Source organism: Squalius cephalus, assembly GCF_949319135.1.
Source record: "Squalius cephalus genome assembly, chromosome: 11".
Taxonomy (NCBI): domain Eukaryota; kingdom Metazoa; phylum Chordata; class Actinopteri; order Cypriniformes; family Leuciscidae; genus Squalius; species Squalius cephalus.
In genome coordinates, this window is record NC_137132.1 from 29,672,529 (window position 1) to 29,692,077 (window position 19,549).

The window sequence follows — 19,549 nt, forward strand, 5'->3', positions numbered from 1 at the left end:
CATGACCTTGCTTGCAAAATATGATTTATTTGAAACTTTGCAATTAACACTATAGCCTACAGCTTGTCAACTTCAATGGTGTGTTCATCTGTGTGTTCATGATGTAAGCCTTTTAATCTCTTCTGCTCACTAAAGCTGCATTTATTTATTAATAATACAGTAAACAGTAATATTTTGAAATATTTCAATTTAAAATAACTTTTTTTCTGTTTGAATGTGTCAATATGTAAGTTATACTTGTGATTTCAAAGCTGAATTTTCAGCATCATTACTCCAGTCTTCAGTGTCACATGATCCTTCAGAAATCAGTATACAGATTTTCTGAACTGCTAAAACACTAAATCCCATTCTCTGAACCAAATTCTCAATAGCCTAAACCAATTTGTCGAGTAAATCCCTCTTTCTGTAAAACTTTAAACAAGTTCAGTAGTTAAAACTCTGTTTGCAAATCTCATGCACTCTTTTTGCAAAACTCTAAACACATTTTCACTCACTAAAACACATTTCGCACTGTGGTGCATTTATGTTTCAAAACACTAAGCACAGGCAGGCAAAAGTTAAACACAACTACAACACAGTTGTCATCGTTTACACACAACGACTCAAAACTGTTCACACTTTTTCTAATGATGTGTGATCAAACCAATTGTACAGTCAGTTCAGAACTGACTCAAAATGTTGAACTGAATGTTGATACTAACAATGAATGGAAACAATATAAGAGAGAGAAGAGGAAGAGTATGTGTAAGAGGTGGTGAACAAGGAGGAAGAGGAGGAGGACGAGAAAGAGTAATGTGTGGAGAATGTTGTCAAGGCTGATCTGCTTTAGGGTATTCTCTTTGCCTGCAGAAATGACATTGTGATGTGCACAAAGTCCTCCGGCCGGACCCAACATGCAGACGAACATGCAGACAAACACGATGTAGAAGCAGAGTAAAATCTCACAACTCTTCTGAGTGTACTTTACTGTAACATGCTTCTCATTTAGAGTTTTTTTTTACTGTGACCTGTTTGGCTTTTGCATTTGGGTCACTGTATTTTCACAGTATGCAAGTGCTGAATATACAGACATTCAATACTAGGCTATACAATATTCAGTAAAATACTATACTTGCAGTGCATACAGTATACAATTTAGGCTATTCACATTACTACTGCAAGTTGTCATTACTATAGCCTACTTTTTTTTTTTTAACAATATACCTTTTTTCTGTAACTGCATGCTTTGGATGCTGTGTTCTCCATTTTTTTGAACGAATGATCTGTGTTTATAATATAGCCTCGTTGTGTGTATGATAAGCAGAAAGCATCAGAGTCAGGTTCTGTGAATGTGGTTTGAAAATTTGGTTATGTTTAAGGTTTTGAGAAAGTGATTCATGGTTTCAAGAAATGTGTTTTAGGAATTCAGAAAAAACTGTATCAAAGTCTAAGTTCAATAAAAAAGAGAAATCCAGAAGCGTTGCGTTTGTAAACAAACCGCGAGGGCTCCCCCTGTCGGACGCCATCTGTCGGGTACAATGAGGAAACACTAAAACCTCCATAGACAATTTCAGGTAGTCGGACAAATGAAATTTGAATTTCAAAAGTCATTTTCTAGTGCTAGGACAAATAATTGTAATAGGCCTATTTATAAAAGAATACTGAACTAAATATAACCAGATATAAATTCTACACTCTATGCAGCCTTTATGTCAGTTTCGATTTAGCCCGTCAACAACACGTCAGCAAAAAAAAAAATGCTGGCTATATATTACATAACTATACAGACAGAAAGAGGAAAGGGATGAAATTCGACGCGGCTGTGATACGCATGCGCAGTGACGTGTGTGTACATTCTTGAGCGGAAAATGATGGCGATTATCCAGACGCTTGAAGAGCCTGAGCTCGCTATGGATGGAGGTGGCCGTGAAAACTAACAACACTTACGGGGAAAAGTTGTTTGCTTTGGAAGATCGTGATCTGTCTCGATCCCTGGACGTTTGCAGACGTCGGAAAAAGCGAGTGGATAAAGGCTGAGACTGTAAACTGGTGTAATATTCAAGTGTGAAAGAGCCACGTAGCTTATAGAGATCCAGATCACACACACATACACACACTGGCCTAGTGCTTTTAAAGCCTCCACACATACACATCAACCTGAAGAAGAGGAGTGATCGGGAGAGTAAGATATACAAAGCGGAACGAGCTGTTGGTGAGTCGATTCACGTTTGCAAATGATTTGGTTTTTATTAAATGTGCATATGCTCACTACAGAGAATGCGCGTTTATTTACTCCACGCATTTAGATTTGATTGTGTAAGTGACCTCTCCTTTGAGTCACTTTTAATGTGCAATGATCTGCATATGTTTTAAAAGTGAATATGAAAGAAACAGAGTAGGGCCTGAAGTGCACACGTCAACGTCATCTGATCACAGAGCTGCAGATTAAATACTGCTGCAGTCACTATACTCACTCTGGCCGTGTCTCAAAAGCTACTGAGCTTTCTAGATAGACTGCATGTTTGAGCAGCATGCGCGTGCAGCGTGTAGTTTGGTCTTCATTGTCGCGTTAAAAAAAAAAAAAAAAAAAGAATTCGATTTCGGCGTTTACATTACTAACTTATGTCACCTAATGTTCGATTCGAACGTTCTTCGGCAACGCATGATGTTCCGAAAGTGTTCGATTGGAGGGTGCCGGTGATGGTGAGCAAAAATGTTCAATCTAAACTTTCAGTTTGCGCTTAAAATGTTCAGGTACAAAGTTCGAATGCGTTTTCAATAACAAAAAAGTGGGTTCGAACGTTCTTGCGATTCTTGTTGCTGAAATGTTTAGATTTGAACGTTCGATTCGGGGCTAAATGTTTGGTTTGAACTTTTGAATGTTCCTATGATGCACACAAATTATTAGTTCGTACTGGTCTGTAGTAACAGAAATGTTTTATTTGAAAGTTGATGGTCAAAAATGTTCGATTTAAATATTCGGAAGTACCGAACAACAACGTTCTCTAGATAGGCAGCTCGCTCGGTTTTGAGACAGTCACTGTTTTGTTTTAATTGTGCTTCTTTAAATTGGATCAATATTAATTTGATTTTAAATAATCAATTATATTAACAGTTAAATAGCAGTTTCTCAATGCGTCAGTTTTAAGACCTAAAATCAGCCATTAGGCACCATTGGCCAAATTATGTTTATTTTAATTAGTTGACTAATTATTGCTCTGAGCTGTGTAGTATTGTGTGTAGTTTGGGATTCTAATATTAAAGGTTAAGTGTGCCTTTTCCACCACCAGTGCCATCAAATTCAGAATTAATATAGTTGTTATTATTATTATTATTATTATTATTATGGTCCCCTTGTCCACCATTGGTTGGACAAACAGACAATCCCACCCCTAACACATGCTATTGGTTGGACTGATTGGGATGCTGTTTTGAAAGTGTCACAGGACTCAGCTTATAAATGTCTTTCTTATAATTGTTCTACATTTTACACTGAAATGGAAAGTATTTTGTAAAAAACAAAAAAACACACACACACTTTACCTTTAAAAATCTACTCTGTCCAGCTTCATTCCCTGTTATAATCCAGTTTACCACAAGATGCCAGAAATGTTCAGTAATTCCTTTCTGGCAATATTATGCTCACACCACCACCTACAATTATTATTATTTTTTAGTTCACTTATACTATTTATAGAGTTTTTTGCACAAAAAAAAACAAAAACAAAAACAAAAAACAGCTGTTATATATATATATAAAAAAACCCTGTCTGAAATGATCTGTTTTTTAAGGGACGGCTTCTTTAAGGCTTGTCAGTAAATGGCAACTGTTATGATTGGCTAACCCCATTGCACAGAAAACAGTATCAATGGCCACTTTCTATTGTATTTACAGGCAAAGCATTAGCTGTTGTCAGATCCAATACAGCCGGCTGCTTTATCTTACAGTGCAAGTGTCTTTGTGAACTCTCCATTACACGGTGCCTCCTTTACAAAACAATCTGCAATCAGATGCTTCGAACAAACATGTTAGTTGTGTTGGACTTGAAGCGGTTCTGCGCAGACCAATGAATAAATTAAATAATAAAGTAAAGACAAGGTAATATTAATTGTACATACAGCACACAGTGAAAATGACTCTTGCCTCATTTAGCATAGGCAGTTCTATGAATATACAAATGAGCCCCGCCTCCACTCACTCACACCAGCTCAGAGATCCACTCGTTGATAGGGCTGTCAAATGATTAATCGCGATTAATCGCATCCAAAATAAAAGTTTGTTTTTACATAATATATGTGTGTGTACGGTGTATAATTATTTTCTATATATAAATACACACACATGCATGTATATATTTAAGAAATATTTGCATGTATATACTGTGTATATATAATTTATATTATATATATAAATATTTTATATATAAATAACACATTTTTCTTAAATGTATATGCATGTGTGTGTATTTATATATAGAAAATAATTATACTCCATACACACACACATATGTAAACACAAACTTTTATTTTGGATGCGATTAATCGCGATTAATCGTTTGACAGCCCTACTCGTTGACGATCACTCGTTGATCTGATTGGTTACAAGGTAGTTTGTGACGTCGGAAACACCAGCGATTTTAAACCGCGTTGTTGAGACTGTCTTTGGTTCACTGCAGTTTTAAGGAGAAAATACTCAGCAATGGTGTATGAATTTGCACATGGTTTGTCTTATAGCATATTAAAAACAACACATACATATAAACATTACATTTTTATTATAAGGCATAACAATTTTTTTCCAAGGAAAAAAACTTTTAAATATGTAATTTTGGTGATCAAATATGAGTTTAAAGGGATACAATGATTGACTACAGGGGGACTTTAAGTAACTGAATGCCAGTGGGCGGGGCCTAAGGTGCGTTGTCTTGATCTAGAGGCAGTCATATGCAAATTTATGTACCTGTGTGATGTCACAAATCCCACAATATCCAAAGGAGATGTTTTTGGTGCTTAATAAAATAAATGCCTGCAGGATGTTTTAATGGTACAAATACCTCTTATATTTAAAAAAGCTCAAGGAAAATTTGATTTCTCATGTTGCCTTTAAAGAATAAATAAAATTAGGGTTTTATGGTGAAGAAGACAAAATTAAAAAATATTTAATTTTTAAAACTTTCACTAGCTTTGTTTTTCACAAAATGACAGGCTAAAACCGAGGCTATTTTACAGCTAGTTTTCCATCACGGCACTGCAGGACACTTGGTTATTTATTAATGGAGTCATGGCTAATAACTATGCAAACATCATTGCTTGTTTTAGACCGCTTCATGCTGTGCTACATTTACTTACTTTGTTTTGAATGAGTCTACACTTTTCCCTGTAATATTATAGAGTCCACATTTACAGCTGCATGGTTATTTCATTAAGTATCATTCCCAAATGTCTCTCTTTATTTATTTGCAACATGCTTTGCTTGGCATACAATAAACTTTAAAATCACGAGTTGTACGTTATATTCCCCGCTGCTTTAGAGCATGCATGCTTCCTTTTTCACCTGTCAATCACAGCGCGTATGTTATGCATCCGTGCTTTGATACAGATCTGTGATCCATCACAGCATAGAGCAAACTTATTTTCTTGGACACTGTGTTCTGAGGAAATGCATATATTTTAGATTGTGATGAGAGCTTTAGTTAAACCGCCACTGTCCACTATGGATGGGAAAAAAAATCATGTAATCATCATAATGTATCAGTACACGGATGCCGAGTGTTGATCTTTTCAGGGCTTGAATTTAGGCTTGGGATTGCGAGTATTGTTCATAATTTTAACGTAAGATCCGCACATAATGTGGGAAATTATAATAATATTGGGAAATCTTTCTTTCATACCTGTAGTTTCACAGTGTGAGTAAATCAGAGCTACTCATCTTCTCTCTCTCTCTCTCTCTCTCTCTCTCTCTCTCTCTCTCTCTCTCTCTCTCTCTCTCTCTCTCTCTCTCTCTCTCTCTCTCTCTCTCTCTCTCTCTCTCTCTCTCTCTCTCTCTCTCTCTCTCTCTCTCTCTCCCTGTTGTAGCTTGTGCGTTCTTGCATATTTATGAACATTGACTTTGCAATGAAGGCTAAATAACTGAGTTGCCAGCTTAATGGTACCAGTTGTCAAAGAAGAGTGCGGAAAGAACGATGCAAAGCAGCATATCCTTCTCCATCATTTTTATTTTGGCTCTTGTTCTAAACTTTGCATGCAATGGCGTATTCGGCACTTCTTTTATCCTTCTAAGCAAATGTCCTGTATAGGTGCATAGTCACATCGCAGGATGTGTGTTGTCAAGAATAGGGATCGTAGTTGATCCATACGGACCAGGCTCCCTGCCTCGAAACGCACGTGATTCTAACCATCATAAAGTTTTTAGTTTTTTTTGCACGCTTTTTAGGTTGTTAGTTTAAACATTCAAGCTATTTTATCTGTTTTCTGTGTGCACGAACATAGAATTGATGTCGCAAACACGTCTCCTTGCCCTTGAACAGACAGATACACACAAAATAATGTCAAAATGCCCGTCTCTGAGGATCCGCGTAAACGCAGTCGCTTATGGCTTATGTGAACAAACAATTGAGAAAGAAAACAGATGCTTATCGTTGTATTGGATCTGTGCATTCGGTCTTAAAGTGACGGCAGCCTAATATTCCTTCTGCTGTCTGTAGTAATCAAACAGCAAAATACAGAGAGAAAATCACTTTTGTAGCTTTGAATGCTTAGTTCACCAAAAAATTTAGTCACCCTCAAGCCATCCTAGGTGTATATGACTTCTTCTTTCAGCCAAACACAGAGTAATATTAAAGAATATCCTGGCTCTTCCGAGCTTTATAATGGGAGTGAATGGTACCTTAGATTTTAAAGCCCGAAAAAGCGCATCCATCCATCATAAAAGTAATCCATACGGCTCCACGGGGTTAATAAAGGCCTTCTGAAGCGAAGCGATGCGTATTTGTAAGAAAAATATTTATAACTTTATAAACTATAATCACTGTAATGGCTGTTCGCAAGTCTGTTCGGAAAGAAAAGATTAATCATATTTAATTCACCCAGTGAAGACTATCCAGTGTTTTTACATTTGATTTTTCAGTTTCTGTACCTGAATACTGTCAGACTTAAAAACGTGAAGCACTGTTTATTTCATTTGTATCTTTGTTCTACTGGATTTATCTGCTTGTAATTTGTTTATTTTCTATGCAGTTTCACTCCCCTACAAAATCACCCCAATCAATCTAGAATGATTAATTCTTTCCAAATAGAGCTATTCAAGCCATCTGGTGAAAACTTTATATATATAGACTTTATTTGTATCTCAGAAAAGCAAAATATCGCAATATCAGTTTTTTTTCCAATATCTGCTGTTCAGTTTACTTAGAAAGCATGCAGACATGAATGCGGAACACAGAAAATGAAGTGTACCCAGGCTATTAGAAGGAAACTGTCTACATAATGCCATACCTACACTGTCATCGTGCTCGTTCATAATCATAATACAACACGTTTGACTAGAAAGACAGCAGCAGTCAAATGTGTCTAATGTTGTGAGAGGGTGAAGAAGGATATATATAATTTATTACAATTAATACAATATATACAATTTGATTTTAAGAGTATAGCCGGTTGGCTGTTTTAAGATTGTATATAATTTGCAGGCATTAGTGAGCCGCTATCAATATGCTGCGACTCTGCACTTTGTATTGAATGGAGCAGAGAAGACGCTTTCAGTTTATAACTGTCAAATGCCAAAATAACAGTTTATAACTCTAGTCCAACTGAACTAATGGTTTTTATTTCTATAAAAAAGCAAACCAACATTGAGTGCGGTGCCACGGTGGGCAAGTAACGTAATCTGTGTACGGCCGAACACCAGCAGCAAGCCTAATATGAAGATGTGAAGTTAACAGACTGAGAACTTCATCTTATTCGATAAAATCATATTAAGACAAACAAAGGGGACATTTGCAGTTGAAAAAAATGGTAATGAATCACAATATATCATTATATGTGGCCCTGGATCACAAAACCAGTCATAAGTCGCATTGGTATATTTGTGGCAATAGCCAACAATACATTGTATGGGTCAAAATGATTGATTTTTCTTTTATGCCAAAAATCATTAGGATATTAAGTAAAGATCATGATCCCTGAGGATTTTTTGTAAATTTCCCACCATAAATATATAAAACATGTAGTTTTGTGAGTGAATGCAGCACAATCGCCAACATAAATGGACAACTATAAAGGCGATTTTCTCAATGCTTCGATTTATTTGCACCCTCAGATTCCAGATTTTCAATAGTTGTATCTCAGCCAAATATTGTCATATCCTAACAAACCATACATCAATGGAAAGCTTATTTATTCAGATGATGTATACATTTTGTGGTCCAGGGTCACATATACACTGCCCGACCAGAAAAAAAAAGTCGCTGTTTGGATTTAAATGGGCAAAAGATGGGCAAAATTCTATGATTGGATCATTATTGCAGTGATTCTTATGTTTCTAGCATGTTATATGTTTGGCAACAGTTCTTCTAACCCTAACTGATGTGTGTGTAGCTTTTCATTTCTTTAAAAAAACATGTAGGAAGACGCATCATGGCCATATTCCAGGATGACAATGTCAAGATTCATCAGGCTCAGACTGTGAAAGAATGGTTGGGACGGAGCATGAAGAATCATTTTCACACATGAATTGTCTCCTCTGAGTCCAGACCTTAAATTCACTGAAAGTCTTTGGGATGTGCTGGAGGAGACTTTACAGAGTGCTGCACTCTTGCATTGCCAATACAAGATCTCGACCAAAAATGTATGCACCTCTTGATGGAATAAATCAATGTTGTGGTGTTATATCCATCGAGAGGTGCCAACCAGTCTGAGCCTGATGAGTCTTGACATTGTCATCCTGGAATATGGCCATGATGTGTCTCTTCCTACGTGTTTGTTTAAGAAATGAAAAGCTACACACTTCAGGTGTGGGTTAGAAGAACTCTTGCCAAACATTTAACATGCTAGAAACATCATAACCACTGCAATAATGATCCAATCATAGACTCTTAAGGCCCGTTCACACCAAGCACGATAACTATAAAGATAACGATAAAGATAACTATATATGCGTCCACACCAACGACCGATAACGGTCTTTTTATTCTAAGCACGCGCGCGCCCGGATGATCCAGATCCATTTTAAATGCGCGAGACCTTTAAATTAGAATGGATTCTGATTGGCTGTCAGTGTTTTATCGTTCGACAGCTGGAAAAAAATCGTTCTGAAAGTGATCCCAACGATATCGTTCCTCATATCTTTATCGTTATAGTTGTGGTGTGAACTCTGTTATTCTTTAATATGGAGAACGATTTTTAGAATTATATCTTTATCGTTATCTTTATAGTTATCGTCCTTGGTGTGAACGGGCCTTTAAGCCGCTGCCCATTTAAATTAAAAAGTTCGTAAAACGTTTAAAATCCATAGACTGTAAAAATATAAGGACGTAGTGTCCGTGACGTCACCCAGGTTTCTGAAGAGCATTTTTGAAGCCTAAAGTAGGCGGAGCCGACCGTCGCCATCTTGGCCTTGCGTCACTCCCGGATAACAGAAAATGGGCAAAGAGGCGGGGCGTGAGTGGAGCTCAGGAGCCTGGCTATCTGAAATCACGCCCACCTAGCTCGACGTGATCGAGTTAGCTCAGGCTGGGGAGGTAATGCTATAACGTTATGCTACTGACAGTACCAAGTCTGCGACTGCACAGGGCCTCGCGCTAAAGTGACAGTTGATGATGTAAAGCTAATTAAAAGTTCCTATTTTTGCCCTTCGAAATATTATAATAGTTAAAAGACATGGCTTCAAGTGAGACTGTGTATCGTGATTCTGTACTATTCTGCTAGTTGAAAATGTATTATGCAGTAACTTAATATTACTCTGAGAGTGTGTGTGTGTGACAGTGATTTATGTGCATACATGTCAGTCACTCTTTTTTTATAGTCTATGGTCCGTCAGCGCGGCATCTCGTCAAGTTCGTAGAGAGCTTATTCAGTCCATTTTAAATTCTGATTTTGGCCGCCTCTCAAATGGGTTAAATCATAGATATACTGCCTATGAAGTTCAAGTAAATGCTCTAGAAATCCGCGCTCATTCAAGGATGTGCATTTATTGCATGAACGGAGAAAGCGCCGACGCCTGCAGGATTTCACCTGACGGTATACATAAGCATATTATAATCAATCTGCTCCGTGAGAGCAGAACGAACGAGCATTTATTGACGTTTTTAAATCTGATAACTCCAAAAAGCAACGAAATTGTCAGACATCCATTAGTGCATGTTCACAGAGGAAAACAACTGAAATACAGCGCTGGTTGTTCTCTCGAACGATACTCGACGACAACGACGAAATCCAAAGCCGTGGGCGAAGTAATGGGTGTATTAAATTGTATGAAATAATCCCGGAAAAAAGCACAAAACACTGCAGAGGTGGCAAGTTCAGCAGCTAAAATTTGCTGAGGTGAAGTGACGTCTAGTAACAGCAGGCAAACGGCTAGCATTGACATCAGCGGGAATCCACCTGTCACTCAAAAGTGGCCACGCCCTTAATTATGCAGAACTTTAAATATTAATCAACTAAACGGTTGAGTTATAAAAAAATTCACCCTCCTCACAGTTGTTATGAAGGGCAAAATTAGCTGTAGACCAAAGCCACAGAGAGTACCAGGCTGTAAACATGTTTTTTAACATGGGGGAGATACAGCTTTGACTCACTTGTGCAGCCAGCCTCAAGCGGCCAGTCAATGAATTGCAGTTTAACTCACTTTCGTGTTGAGATACTGGGACTGGGAGGTTGCCGCTTGTTAAAATCGCAATAATATAATTTCGTGGCTTAACCTCTTAAGTGTCACCGGCCCACCGGTGGGCCCAAAATCATTACATATTTAAAACAGTAATATCCTATAATAAACATAAACTAATCTTGACAAACTATATATCATTTGAAAGCTTACAAACTCTAGTTTTCATATTTGGTGAATGATTTCCAAAATAAATTAGAGAGGAGCTGTAATTTATCAATTTGCAACAAGAATATTTTCATATTTATAAGGCGTGTTCAGACCTTTATTTTGAAATAGCAATGAACATGAAAAATCATGAAAGAATGGATGAAACCTCAGTTTGTTTTCATGCCAAGAGTTCAAAAGATATCATCCATTCAATTATTTTAGAAAAAAATATATTAATATGTTTTTAATAACACATATGGAAATGAAGGCGCCCTTATATGGGCAGTAATGGAGTCTGGTTGTCACCTAGTGAAAATGTTTGGTACTGCGCCCAAACAAAATCTCACTGAAAGCTCATTTTTTGAGATATCAACCTAAAATTTGAAACACAACTTATTCAGATTTTTGGCTTTGATTTTCTAGCAGTTTTAGAGTCGGCCAGGTTTTAAAAATATATATTTTATATAAAATATGAATAATTAATTTTTTTAAATTGTACATTTTCATAAACACAAACTTATATAACTTTTTTTTTGTTTCACTTTCTTAATTTATTTCACTTCAACAAAAATCTGCCAAATGTCTTCTTTAAAACAAGACCAATTTTACGTCTATACTCCAAAGCATTCTTTAATTACAACCATTTAAAGTCGAAATGTGCATTTTCATGTATATTTAAAAAAAGGGGGGTGACACTTAAAGGGTTAAGAATCGTGATTTATCATGGGGCATTTGGCGATTCCCATCCCTGCTGTCCACTTGAGTTAGTTCAGTGTTTTCCAGGCTTTTCCAGTCCTTTAATGATCTAAAATGTTGCAATTGTGGCGGTCACACAAGCTTTATGAAGTTGCTAGGAAAACCACCGGATTTCAAATACAACAGAAGCACACTCACAATGGCTTTCTAAACCATTTATATCCCATTTAGTCAGAAGATGAGACTTGCACTGGTCACCGTTTGCATTACAAGTGATTTGTGGTGGGACTAAAAGATGATCAGCTGCAGCTCGACAGCTGCGTGAGGCAAACTGGGACTGAAACTACCCTGTTTGGACAGTCTGAAAACTCCTGTTCTAACCACTGAAACTGACACGTTGACGCACAATCAGAAAGTACGTTTGCAAGAACATCTGATAAGCTGACATTTTGCCAGATTTTATTATAACTACGTGGGAATGTCTGCTCTTGAGGCTTGTTCGCAAAATTTTTGTTGTTTTGGTGTCGATTTCAACTATGGTTTCTCGAATCTTTTGTTTTACATGTTGCATAACTAGCTTCATGACCTACTAAAAAAAAACAAAAAAACAAATTGTATAAAAAAGATGAAAAGCTTAAATTGGATTTTTTACTAAATCTCCACAATTCAACAAAAACAAGGCATCAAATGAATAAAACTTGACCATGAATTGGCTGCCGTGGGAACAGAGTCTTATTTTCTCACCATAATATCTATTTTTTTCTCTCCTGTAATTTCTGCTCAGATCATTTACATTTCATTCTTGCATCTGCACAAGGGACTTTCTGATTCACTCTCCAGAATGTTTTTCTTTTAACTGAAAGGCAGATGTTGTCAAGCTTGATGCTTTCTGTCTTCCTGGTTTATTTTTTTTTTTCCATCTTCAGTCAGAATCTTGAATCGAGGTTTCAGTGTGGCTGTGTACACCCAAATTCTCCTGTTCTTCCTTACAGTTTCAGAAATCATGATAACTCTAAAAAAAAAAAAAAAAAAAAATTTTGGTAGGCAATAGGCTATTTTTCCTCTCTCTCTCTTTCACTTCCCGGCTAAAACAGGAAACGAAGCAGTAATGCAACAAATAAAGCGCAAATGATGTGCATTAGGTGTGTAATCCATACTTTATATGTGTATTTTATCATTCCTGTGTAGCCACAGAGAATGATGGGAAATGCAGTCTGTCTATCTCATAAACCTGCTACATGACTAGTGTTTTCTTGTTTTCTCCTCTTCATAAACAGTAGTGCAAACTAAATTATTCAGTCAACATTCACAATTCCAATTTATTATAATCAATAGCAATTTGCTTCCACCGTAATTCTGTATTCGACACGACCTCAGTGACTTCAAGTCATTTCCCACCGGTAATTACGACTTTATGGTTCATGTGCACTCAAGTCGTAAATACGATCATTACGACAACGCGGCACAAATCCCGTTCAGTTTACACCGTGACAAACGCATTCTACAACCGAACTCGCCCACAAATTATTCAGGTAGTGACAGTCTTTACAGAATGTACAAAACCAAACTAAGAGACTAGTTGTAAATGTGATTTAAAGTGCATCTTAATAATGTGCGTTAACACAACGGTTCTTTCTTCCATCAACAATCTTCAGCCTCAACTTTCAGTTTATACTGAAATTTCTGTAGTCATTCCCGATGTGACTACAAATGAAATGCATACACTACCGTTTAAAAGGTTGCGGTCAGTACGATTTATTTCAAGTTTTTTTTTACTTAAAAATAGAGGTGGGAATCTTCAGTCACCTCACGATCCGATCCGATCCGATTCCGATTCTGGGAGTCACGATCCGATTCCAGAACGATTCTTTATCTACCCCCCCCCCCCATTAATTCATTAGTTTACATAAGTAATTAAGTAGTCTATTTGTTTTATAATTACAAATAAAATAAATAAAACATTAAAACAGTTTTATTTTAAGAATTTTAAACTAATATAACTTCAAACCATATAAATAGCAAATAATAAAGAGAAGCATAGAAACAAATGACAAAGAAACAGAAGAGTGCTTTCAGTATTTAAGATTATCTGAACATTTTCCATTCAAGAACTGTGAGTGATTTATTTTCATCATACTTTTGTTTTTTACTTTGACATATTATTAGACTGAGATATCTTAGATATCTATTTAGCTGCATTCACGCTCGGATCTCATTTTAAATACAAGTAGTAATGTGGTTTGTCTTCACCGTTTAATCCCTTAAGACATAACTTGCTGTGTTTACGTTCATTTTGCACAAGTATATTAAACCACTTACACGGAGTCGCACAGCCGCATGCGCGAGCAGTCAACACAAAGCGCGCATCAGCATTTGAAACTGAAAGCAGCCTTCTGTTAGCGAGGTTCATATTTTAAATATATAAGTCCACTGCATTCCAAACCACATAAACGATGACTTCGTAGAGCATTTTTAAGGAGAATATCGACGCGCGAGACAGCACACTTCAAGTGTAACATCAAACATGCGCGTCTCTCACAGCGCATCCTGTACAATGAAGCCTGTGAATGTCCTTATAATTCGTTTCAACCTTACGGAACTTTATTAAATATTATTTTACTGAAGGTACGTGTGTGGGGAATTGTTAGCAAGCAGAAGACGGGTGTTTCTAAAGCAAACTCTGCGTCATCGCACATCTGGTTATAAACTAAGCTCAGAATCGATCCAGAATCGTTGGAGAGAGAATCGCGATGCATCGATGGATCGATTTTTTCTCCCACCACTTAAAAATTTGCAGCACAACTGTAGGCTATTCAACATTGGTACTAAGAAGAATTTTTTTCTTGAGCTGTAAATCAGCATATTATAATGATTTCTGAAGAATATGACTCCTATATATTCAGCTTTAATCACAGAAATAAAAGACATTTCAAAATATATCAAAATGGAAAACCGTTAAAATGGCCCCTGGTTGAATTATTCAAGGCAAATAAACATTCAGTAGTAAAACAAAGAAATGAAAGACTTATTTTGACATGCCAGTCATTGTCAGTTCCTGAGTTACAGCAGTTCAGTTCAATATAAAATCCTGTTTCAAGGTTTCTCAGAGAAAATTTTGCTCTTGACATCAGACACATGAATTCAAATAAGCTGTTAGAAAAAAGCCACAAAAAAATGCTGCGTCACTCACGCAACTTCCCTTTCAAAAAGCACATTTAAAGGGATAGTTCACCCCTAAATGAAAATTGTCATTATTTATTAAGAACCAAACAACTTTGGACCCTGTTGAAAAAAAAAAAAAAAAACACTGATGCATTTCTCCAAATATCATCTTTTATCTTCCACAGAAGAAAGTCAGTCATGCAGTTTTGGAATGACATGAGGATGAGTAAATGATGACGAAACTGTTTGGTGAACTGTCCCTTTAAAGCGATCACATGACCTTGCTCATTTCCTCTTTAAGCTTAATCATCCTGATATCATGTATGTAAACGCACTGTTCAGTGCAGAAATGAATATGTGCATCACAGTGCTGATGATGATAACGTATTGCATGCCATAAACTTCAGTTTCTCTCTGTAGATTGTATTTTTTCTGTGTTTTTTTTTTTCAGCATTTAATAAGAAAAATTCTAATGATTGCGTTCTTAGCAGGTTATTTTCATCCCTTACAATGAAATGTCAGCTCTCGTTCAAAGCAAAATCAAGAAAGGCCACAGGAACTTTGGAAATTCCTCGTTCTCCCACACACCAAATTGGATTTTCCCCTCTGAGCCTCACCGTTGTAATCCAATTTTTTTACTTTTTAGATGTTATATTTGAGTTAAAGTTATGCTTTTACATGGTGTTTGAACATAAATGTGTGTCGGCAGTGTGAACACACCCACCCTATAATGGTAAATATCCCATTCTCCATCTTCATTAGTTTGCTATCTGTTTAACAGTCCTGTTATTAAATAGAACTGTTATACAAAGTAGACGGTATATTAAAAAGTATTAGCGTTTGCCGTGTGGTTGTTGCCCAATGTTGCTAGCTGAGCAGAAATACATAATCATGTTTCTTTGGTCCCCTCAAAGCTGTGTTGGATTCTCTCCTTGGCGTAAATGTTGAGAGGTCCATCTATCACTGTTTTTCCTGTTCGTAGAGTTAGTTTGTGGAGTAAATATATAGGCTGTGTACACTGCTTTTTAAAAATGGCGGGTGCTGGTGTTTCACGTGTGTTCGACCAATCAGCGAACACACGTCTCTGAAGTAGTCGTGATTCACCTCTCACAACGTAACATGCTCTAAACACCTTAAGAACGCAGAATAATGTAAGTGCACTTTTTTTTTTTTTAATCGCGGCTTTGAGCGATTACATAATCGTGGCATCCGTACTCGTAATCGCGCGATTAGAAATTCGATTAATTGTGCGCTACTTTTCCATTTGCTTTTCTATGTTAATGCACTAGATTGACGTGTTTGACTGTTGCGCTCGCGTCTACGGCGTTCAAAAAACATTTAGGCCTAAATGTAAGATTTGAGTGTAAGCATAATTTGTTTTTATTTAAAATTTGGATTGCATACACCAGTTGCATCCATTTGGATTACCTAGTTTTTTACACAATCTAATCAACTTTATGTGATGAATATTTGTCAGACATGCATAAATGAAACGCGTAAGAAACGGGTAAGATTTCTGTAGTAGTTTTAATTAACTATGTTTTAAATGCACAATAACCAGGTTTGTTTATCATCAATAAATTCAATCAATCAATCAATGTAACTTTTCTTATACATTTTAACTGATTTAATATGGCCTTTTCCATATTCATATTTTCATGTTTTAACCATGGTCATACTTTTTAAATGAACGGAGTACTTCAATGCCACAGCAAAAACGATTAGCTCAGCTAATAAAGATTAAACGTTATTAACATTAAAGTGAAAAGTCAGTAATAAAAGAACAGATACACAAATTAAAAAGCATAGATAAAGACAATATAACAAAGTAACAAATAAAGTAAGGTCTAACTAACAGTAGTACTCTGGTACAGAAATGTAATGTGTAAAATAACACTGCATTGTGTTCACATCTTTGTTAAAGCTGTGTTTTGTTGTTTTACTAAAGCGAGCAGGTATTTAAAGGCTGCTGTCACTTTAAGACCGAATGCACGGATCCAATACGATACACATCTGATTTGTTTCTCAGCTGTTTAAGTTCACTTAAGACATAAATGACTGAGTTTACGTGAATACTTGCCGAAACTTTTTGTATTTTAAGATCATTTTGTGTATATGTGTCTGTTCAAGCGCAAGGTTGCTTGAACGGTTTAAAATCGCTTGAATGTTAAATTGGCAAGAATTAGAAACCATGAATAATTGTGGTTCAAAATAATTCCTTTAATAATTTGTTACACAGAACTTATTTATATTAAATATTAATTAAAAATGCTTCACACCTTCACAAAATCCACACACCCAACCCAAAATCCACACATTTAACACCCTAAAAATGACATAATATTATTTATAATAAGTTTATTTGATTCACAGCTTATATAGTGTTTTGACCTCGACAACCCAACTGCATTTTACCGCAAACTTGCGACTATCGTCAGTTAACTTACTAAAGAAGGCGCAATCGATTGTTTGCTAAGGGTCGGGACTCCAACATTAACACACTGACAACACTGTATTCAGAATATAAAATATTTTTTGATCTCGGATGATCTCGTTTTCATGGAGACAGACGCGGCGTGCACGGAGGGGAGTGTGTGTGAGTGAGAGAGAGATGCGTGAGTGACAGAGAGACGGAGGGAGAGCAGGGAAAGGAAATGCAGCTGAACGAATACACTGCGTGTTTTAAATAGCGTAAAAAAAAAAAAAAAGAATAACGAAACCCAATATGTGGCGGCTGGTGTTGATTCTGTGGCACACCGCCACATATTACTCTATGTGTGGGAAACACTGCATGCATCTTACATTTAGGCCTAAATATTTTAGCACATAGATCATCAGACCATCAAGGTGGAAAGTTTTGCAGAAAGTATTTGAAGTTTCACATTTGCTTCAGAAAGTATAAAAATCTTGTTTGCCGCTGTTAATTTCCCCTAGAAATTTCCAGCTGTTTTCCCTGTAGGCATGGATGACAAACAGTACTATGCACGAAAATTGGTTTTCGTATGTAATGGTGACCAGAATCGAATGAAAGTGTGGTTGCAGTCTAATCTATGAAGTCATTCCCTCCTCCCCCGCACTTCCCGCTGACGAAACTTCATCGGTTTGTCATTTTCAGGTACTACCAACTCACAGCGAGAGCTCATTTTTTGTGCTCTTAGAAGAGGTTGGAGGTGTTCGCCGCGTAATCACTTGAAACAATTACAGTTCTGGTGAATGTGAAGGGCCGTCATTCGCCACCCCCCCCCCCCGCCCCCTTCCTCCTCCAATCTTCTCATTACACCTCCTAATAGGAAGCCATCACCTCCAGTGTCTGACCTCTTGCCCCTCCTAGAACAGATTTGCACCCTTAGGCCACGCTCCACTGTTGGCGTCATCCGCTCTCTTGCTGAGAAGAGGAATTAGACCGCGGAAAGCACTCAACTGTTGTGCCCCCCCCGCTGTGGCCTCCCTCATATTATGGTGCTGCGGTTTCAAAATAGGAGGTTTACAACTGAAAAGAACCAGTACGTTTCCCGTTTTCTTTGTTACTCAACAGTTGTGCACTGGAATAACCTGACTGTTAAATCAGTGGGGCTTCACATATGTTCTAGTGTTGTTGTTGTAGCAATCGCAGAATTACTCGTCTCAATACCTATAGCAGATTCTTGATGCCAATTTTGATACTTTACCCTACTGTTAAAAAGTACATTTCTTAAAAAAAAAGAAAAGAAAAAAAACAACCTTTTATTTAACAAGGATGCATTACATTTCTCAAAAGTGACAGAGAAGACGTTTATAATGTGACAAAATATATATATTTTTTTAAATAAATGCTGTTATTTTGAACCTTCTCTTCGTAAGAGTATTCAAGAAATAATGCATCACAGTTTTACACAAATAAATTAAGCAGCACAACTGTTTCTTGAGCAGCAAATCAGCCATCACTGGAGTTAATTACATTTTAAAATATAGTAAATTATAAAAATAAATCGTATTTTACATTGTAATCTCTCACAATATTTTACTGTATCTTTGATCAAATAAATGCAGCCTTGGGGAGCGCATTGTTTATATACACCATGAGAGTACATATATGAATGCAAAATATATAAATCAATTATTTTAAAAATGATTATTTAACACAATACATATACATTATATTATATTTATTATATTTAACAATTATATTAAAAAATTGCTAAAATTAATTAATAATTAACAAATATTTAAATAATTGATTTTTTTTTATTTTTAAATAAATTGTAAAATTACATTTATAAGCAATTAAAAAAAAAACAGAATAAACATACAAATAAAGAGTGCCAGACGTTTTTTTTAATGCAAACATACTACTTTTTACTAATAAAAGTAAAGAATAATAATACTGAAATGAAAAAAAAATAAAAAAAATAGCCCCACCTCATCACATAGCCTTCACCATACCTAGAGATTGGCATGGTTTTATTTCAGTTAGCCTAATAGCTGGTTTGATTTGCATTGAGAGATGATCTTATGGAAAGTACCTCATGCCAATCTCTAGGTATGGTGAAGGCTATGTGATGATGTGCGGCTATTTTAATTCCAAAGGCCAAGGGAACTTTATCAGGATGCATAGTATCCTGGATCTATGAAGTAACTGGCCTTTAAAAATAAAAATCTGCCTGCCTCTATGGGAATTTAACATAGGGGTGTCCAGACTTATGC

The 19,549-nt window shown here is 36.4% G+C and overlaps 1 protein-coding gene across 4 annotated transcripts in view; it reads left to right on the forward strand.

The window, feature by feature from the left end:
- The first annotated feature begins 1,814 nt into the window (after nucleotides 1-1,814).
- Nucleotides 1,815-19,549, forward strand: part of fndc3a (fibronectin type III domain containing 3A) — a 97,197-nt gene continuing 79,462 nt past the window's right edge. For 2 of the 4 annotated variants that reach the window (XM_079885847.1, XM_079885849.1), the window contains exon 1: nucleotides 1,815-2,191. The gene's annotated coding sequence lies outside the window, so the exon portion shown is untranslated. The remainder of the gene's footprint in view (nucleotides 2,192-19,549) is intronic. The other 2 variants (XM_079885846.1, XM_079885848.1) reach the window with 1 other exon arrangement.